This window comes from Macrobrachium nipponense, chromosome 6 (genome assembly GCF_015104395.2).
Source record: "Macrobrachium nipponense isolate FS-2020 chromosome 6, ASM1510439v2, whole genome shotgun sequence".
Taxonomy (NCBI): domain Eukaryota; kingdom Metazoa; phylum Arthropoda; class Malacostraca; order Decapoda; family Palaemonidae; genus Macrobrachium; species Macrobrachium nipponense.
This window is the reverse complement of record NC_061108.1, coordinates 62465699-62473261: the sequence shown is the minus strand read 5'-3', so window position 1 is coordinate 62473261 and position 7563 is coordinate 62465699. Positions and strand designations below refer to the sequence as shown.

At 36.5% G+C, this 7563-nt stretch overlaps 1 protein-coding gene across 10 annotated transcripts in view; it reads left to right on the top strand.

The window, feature by feature from the left end:
- LOC135216350 (protein unc-13 homolog 4B-like) overlaps positions 1-7178 on the top strand; it is a 255589-nt gene extending 248411 nt beyond the window's left edge. For all 10 annotated transcript variants that reach the window (XM_064251577.1, XM_064251583.1, XM_064251585.1 and 7 more), the window contains one exon: positions 4913-7178. The gene's annotated coding sequence lies outside the window, so the exon portion shown is untranslated. The remainder of the gene's footprint in view (positions 1-4912) is intronic.
- Positions 7179-7563: the final 385 nt, after the last annotated feature.

The window sequence follows — 7563 nt, the reverse complement described above, 5'->3', positions numbered from 1 at the left end:
GTGCATCATCAGTCTGCGAAAGAGCAATAAGACAAATAAATAACATATAAAACCATAAAACACAAACAGAACTCACATGTATTAAAATAGACTTAAAGAAAAAAGTACAAAGTAAAAACAGTAAAAAGAGAGAGAACACCCAAAACACTAACCATCCATGAAGAGAGAAGATGGAATGACCTGTTCTTTATGGAGCTCAATTTTACACTTAAAAAAAAGCATGGTTCCTGATATTAGAAAATTCAGGTTGTTTTAATCTTTGTCCTGTTCAGAAACTAGAACCTAAATGACTGCAATATCGAACCCTCAGCAACCTTCGAGGTAAACCAACGTAAGAACCTGAATATCCAGGGCATGTAAATTTGTATATGACGTTGGATCTCATGAAGGGTTGAAGGCAATCTTTGAAATTAAAAAAGGAACCTATTGTACAAGGATTATTTGATAATAATTTGACCTTGAGACACGGAGTTTTTGTTCAATGATTTGTTTTAAGAATTTATTAATAACTTTCTTTACCCTAGTTACCTTCCTTACTCCCCTAATACCTCTACTGGGAAGGATGTCACCAACATGTAAATCCATTGAACTCACATCAGATGATGCAGAAGCAAAAGATATTACAGCTTTTGAACTTTCAGAGGGTGTTACCTTCCCTTAACATTGTTAGGTCTCCTTCTCTTGTGAACAGGTCCTCTGTGGAAGTGGATAGGTCTGGAGGTGAAAGAAAAGGTATCGTTGTTCTTTGTTCATGCCTTCCTTCTTTTTTATTGTTGTCTTCCTCAAACTTCTTGGACTTACATTGTTGTAAAAAGAAGAAGAGGGTAAAGAAGAAGACCAAGTCATGCACGTCTCTCATGAGCCATCAAGGAATTGGCTTGTGCAGCATGCTCACTCTCCCAACTGCTTCCGGCCCCAGGCAGTCAGAATGAGAGCAAAAGATAGAGCTTTCTTTATTGCTCACCCTCAAGTGCTTGTGGGAGGGTCCTTTTACATTATCCTACTAAGTGCCTTTGCATTCACCTCTCCTTGTGTGAGCTTGCTCTCACTCTCTTGAGAGATTCCTCATTTCCTCTACCTCAACCAAGGGAGGAGAGGGATTGTAGTGGCATCAATGTGCACTCCTCTCCTCACTCCCTGCCCTTCTTCCACTCTGGCTTCACTTCTGACCTAAATCCTTATGTCTTCAGACTGTACTCCCATTAGTACTCATTGCTCATCACCTGCGAGGGCTCCTTCTTCAGTGGTGGGAAACTGGGAGCACTATTGCTCCTTGGAAGGACCTGGTATCCAAGCCACTAGCGATCCATCGTTTGTTGAGGGCCCTTCCTCTCTAGAACTTCTCTCCAAACATGGGGCCTGAAGGTTACCATGGTCAGAGTTATCTCGTGGTGTTTTGGTAAAGGTTAACTCCTTGATGTGAGGAAGTTAGTAGTGGCAGGCAACAAAGACCTAACCTATCTGGCTCATCAGATTATCAACAGGTGGTGAACCTGATTTGTGTCAGAAAACCTGTTTTGTTGGCAAAGCTTTAGATTGTGACTTGAGGATTCCTGAGATTTCCTATTCTTCCATGCAGTGATATTTAAACCATCTCAGTGAGGCAAAGCACTGCCTGCAGGTCCTGGGGTATTGCTAAACCACCCATTTCAGGTACTCAGTGAAAGCTTCGTCCCTATAAGAGTAAGTGGGGGGCAACAGCTCTCTGCAACATCTAAAAAGGGTCAAGACACTTCCCAGCCCTTTTGGGCTCCCTTCCCTAGTCAGTCCAAGAGGGAAGCAGAAAGGAGGGGGAGTCACTGAGATTGGCAATCCCCCAGCTGGGGATTGCCTATCATGCTGTTTAGCTGTGTGGCAGCAACAAGAATTGGAGCCTTGGGTAACCTCAGTCTGACAGGACAGATACAGATTCCAATTCCAGGACCATTCCCCCTCCCCTACGTAGATGACCTCCATTTACTTCCGAATTTACGCTGCAGATTTGCTGAAGTCTTGAGCCTTGTGGTTAGAGGTCAGAACAATGATGCAGGAAGGCACAGTTGAGATCATTCACCATTGGTCTTTGGGGTTTTACAGCCACCTCTTACTAATGGAGAAGGCCTCTGGAGGGTTGGAGACAGCTCCTTGGGTGTTTACCAGAATGTTTACTCTGGTCTCTGCTTGGGTTCACTTGAAAATCATTTGCTTCCTAATGTACCTAGACCATTAGCTGTTTCTCACTCCTTCCAAAGAGCTACTTCTGGATAAACACCATCTCCTAGCACAATGCCACAATCTAGGAGTAGTACTATACTGGTGGAAATATGATCTTGTCCCCAGCTGATCATGTACAATCAAGTTCAAAAGTCCGTCAACACTCTCTGGCCATCATTTTAATTGTACATAGATGGTGCTAGTCTCGCCACCACCAAAGTAAACTTAGAGTGGCTGTTCCTTTACTCTTCCCAGTTGAAATGGGTAAAGAGTAAAGAGAGAAGGAGAATCCTGGTTTAACATAAAATAATTATATTTTGTCCACTCCTGTATGACATATGTAGTGATAATCATTCCACACATTTCTCGTGCTTGGATAGATTCAGAGTTGATGTATACAGTAGATAAATGTAGTGCTTCAAACGGTATATAATTATATAAGTAATACTAACATAATGAAACGCTAACTTACGATTAAGTAAAACAAGCGAAAGGCAGATTTTCCTGTCCCATGTTAAATTCGGCATCGTCTAGTGAAATCTATTCTACTTAAATTTATTTACCATTATCATACTATCCTCTGTATTGTAAATTTAATTTCTATCTTCTCCATTCTTTTCATTATAATTAGAATAGACAATATAACTTTATAGGTTTATCTTGAGAGAGAGAGAGAGAGAGAGAGAGAGAGAGAGAGAGAGAGAGAGAGAGAGAGAGAGATAATATAGAACACAGTTGTCTACATTGAAGTGCACTTGGGTGTACTAAGTGATCACCTGTCATTTAACCTCCTTTTATAACAGTCATGCATAATACACTTGGCAGTTTGCCCTTATGCCTATTAGGAAATCTATTTCAATGCATAAATCAGTTTCTATAGAACACATGATCTCATCCATTTGAAAAGTGATTATCTTATATGTTGTTGTGCTTAAATGCTATTTTAGGTTGCATCCTTCCGAGTACTACCATAGTGGTCTGCATTCATCCCTGGCAACACTTATTCAATAGTAAAATCTTTTCATTCTTACAAATGTGAAGATATGATCCAGTATTTGAATGCTATTCAAATTCCCTATGAAAACGCGATTTAAAAATAAATAATTCATCTTATGGAGATATAATCTGTATCCTGTATTTTTTCCATTTTCATATCAATATGCTAGTTTCAATGAATGGATTACTTAGTCAATCCACGTCGTCTTGCATTTGCCCGACGGGGAAACCATTTGCCCTGTCAAAAATGGAAAATGCTGAAGAACGATGCTTAATAAATGTCATCACTTAAAACTTTTCAAACTAGATAAAGCATGAAAAGATGATCAAGTATAGATTTTTCTATATGAATTAAGTTTTCCTATAAGACGCCTGAAATTGAGAATATATGTAATTATGCCAAACAATTCTGAGAAAGAAACTTTCGAAACAGTAATTATGAACCCTATCAAACCTACAAATATGATTTGGCTTTGTTATGTAGACGACATAACATACTGGAAAAGTGAGTGGGGCGATTTTGATATCCCTCTACGAAAATTAAATTACTTGGTACCGAGCATGAAATTTAAAGTAGAATGGGAATACAGTATACAAAATCCCCATTTTAGATGTCTTAATCATCAGAACTAATAACAACTACATTATGACTGTCTTCAGCAAAGCGACATTCTAACTTTCATACATACATTTTTATACCTATCATAACATTTCACTTAAACTCGGCATACCAAGTAACTTATTTCTTAGAACCCTAAGAATTTGCTCCCCAGATTTTCTTGAAACAATCAGAAATCAACTCGTCTTGTTAAAATACCTCAAGACACACACACACACACACCACACACACACCACACACACACACAACACACATATATATATATATATATATATATATATATATATATATATATATATATTATATATATATATATATATATATATATATATATATATATATATATATATATATATATATATATATATATATATATATACACTAGTTCCACTTGAATTAATCAATGGGTGATCACGTTATTCAAGTCACAGTACACTAACTAGAAACAAACGAGAGAAGCAGCAGCAGGACTAAGGAGTTGGTATGCATAAATAAAAACGCATTTGCGGTGTGTGTGTGTGTGTGCGTGTGTGCACGTATGAATTCCTGGGTTTCTAGATCAGGTAGTTGGTAATCCTTGATTTTCTTGGCGGGTACTCATCCTTTTATTACAGGCCACTACCTCCCACCAAAGAGCTAAATCTCCATATTTAAAAGGCATAGAGTAATACGTATTTTTCACAGGGATACAAACTAATGCCCTTCATACAGATTTACCCACTTCATCAGCCCCATCTTGTCCATACAGCTAAAGCGAAATTGGTTGGTGCGCCAGAGGAGAGCGTTGGTAACATCCTCTCTCCCCTGCCTCCACCAGATGACCTTCTTTGTTAATTCAGTCTACAGCCGATCCATTGTATTTCCGAAGGGTGCTCAGTATATGAAAGGCTTTGGTTTGTGTTCTTGGAAAGTTACAGATAATTGTTAAAATTTTATAAGTATGAAAATAGACATGCAATGAAATAGTGAATTCCTGTTGCAGGTATGCTGAATATTTTGTTTAAGAATCACTTACAGGGTTTTATTTTAAGACCCGAGAGGAATTTGTTTTATCTTCCCAACTGTTTTTATTTATTTTCTCTTTCTCTTTGAAATGGAAACCAGGTCGTGTCACCTTCATCTCTTACTGGGCAACCAGATCAACTCTGCCTCAACTGTAGATAATAGAAGACACTTTTCAAGGAGACTGGTCCTAGAAAGAGTCGGAGGGAGTTCATAATTCGGCTGTGATATATCAGATGAAATAACTCTGAATAGTATGTGATATATTCATTAGTAAAGAGACGGATGATTGAGTCGCTATCTTGTCGCTGGGACTGTACTTATTTAATATTGTTATATATCCAGTTTTTGAAGCTATATTTTTTTTGTTGCAGTAGCCATACCAGTTCCAAACGATTGAATTGTTTCATTTTCATTATTGTTGAATACTATAAATATCACTTAGTGAAATCCAGTTCTTTATAATTGATTTGTACATATTTCTCACACGCAAATACACAATCATGTCTGTTTATCATGATATTCGGATTGTATTTGGTTCTGCCTGTGATTCTGCATTTATATTTTATAGTTTTGTGTTGTTCATTATTTTAAGTTCTCCTCATGATACAGAAAGTGATAGATACTGTACTTTGTAATAACATCATCCGAATTTCCTGATTAGTAAACGTCATTCAGTTCCCTAAATCCAATTTCGTTTTGAAAACCTTCAAACGTTTCAAGGTTCTAATATGTCTGGCCGTTCCACGGGAGCATTTTACTTAGCAAATAAAGGATAACGTAAAATTTTAAATACTAATTTAAATAAGCAAAGTATGTAAAACTGAACTAAGTATAATCTACATTGTATAAAAATTCTACACTTGTATAGCAATATTAACCATACTATCTGCTAAAATGTTTTACATAAACTGTCGAGAAAATACGGTAAAGCGAATAGAAGCCAATTGAGCTGGAGAAATGCTTTGTTATGGCAAGCCCATGACCGTGAGCCAGACTAAAATGAAATGACTTATAGAACGGGAATCAAAGAGAAAACCAGAATGATAAGTAACTTTAAATTCGTGTATATTAAAAAGATATATATTTCCATGAAAATGTAACAAGGATTACTAAACGAAAACTGCAGAGTCTCTGTCGGTTTATACACCAGTGTCGTTGCTCTTATGGTTCTCCCCAATATTCATGAAGGTTTGAGATAGAATAGAATGCAGAATTCAGGACAAAGGCCAAGGGCTGATACCTATGAGGTCAGATGGCACTGAAAGGGGAATTGTTGCAATTGTTAGAGAGGGTGGAAAGTCTGATGGAATAAAGAGGATACGAACGGAGGTACAGTAAAAAAATGAAAGAGGTTACAGCTAGGTGCCAAAGGGACGCTACAAGACCCTTCAATCTTTGTCTTTCTCCCTATATACTCGGTTATCCTCCATTTTATATTGCACCATTCCCCAGTGATAAGAAATTATTATTATACCCTGTAGACAGAAGTTAGTGGACATGGGAAAATCAGTGCAAAAAAAAAAAAAATGTTTCAAATTTATGCACTAATTCCACGCAGAATGTCAGTGAAGCCACCATGGAGAAAAAAATTATGAATTGATGGGTCAAATTCTTGCTCTTTTGTTCTTATTGACCATATTATGGCTAACTTCATGTTAGACTGCTGATATTAGCAACTGCCTATATTATACATGCATTAAGCCCCAAATGTCGTTTACTAACATCCAATTCGCTCTACCTCGGGATTAATGTATTTTTATACATGTTAATCGAAGGGGAATTTATTAGTTGATAATATTTTCATCCTTTCGTCGATTCGAACCAATGCACAGAGGAGAAATCAGGACTTCAGTGAATTTACCAACTCGGCCAACAAGTGAGGTATAAGTTGATACCGATTTCGACCTTACAATTAAATCACTGTCAAGCTCAGGTATTTGTAATTAGAATCGATATCCAAATGCCAACAAGTTGATACAGATTTCGACCTTACAAATCACTGTTGAACTCAGGTATTTGTAATTAGAATCGATATCCACCCACCTTTGCCATGTTAACAAAGTCGTACATTTGGATATCGATTCTAATTACAAATACCTGAGTTCGACAGTGATTTCTGAAGTTGGAATCGATATCAACTTACACCTTACTTGTTAGCCGAATCAGTAACAACAATTAAGTCCTGATTTCTCCTGTGTGTGCTGATTCGAATCACGAGAGGACGAAATTATTATTAACTAAAAAATTTCCTTTCGGTTAACATATATGAAAATATATTATTTCCGAGTTAGAATTAATTGGATATTAAAGGACATTTGTAGCTTATTGCATATATATGAATTATGGCGGTGTAATAATATATATATATATATATATATATATATATATATATATATATATATATATATATATATATAGTATAGTGATGGCATGGTATCCACCATAATAATCACACTTACCAAAACACTTATCTGTATTCACAAAAACCAATTCTTAGTCCACAAAAGGTGGAAAAATATTCATAACAAAGGTGTGCAAACTCAAGTAAAGCGGTAAAAAAAATACTCTAATAAAACCTTTAATTTTAATACACAAATTACAGACAGAAATGACACCTGAACCTCATAATTACTATAAATAATTAACAACACTCACACTTAATACCTAATACAGAAAAAAACTACATACTGAAATGGATAGGTCATCAACACTTATATACCAAAGGGTAGAGAGTCCAGAAAGGAGGAGAC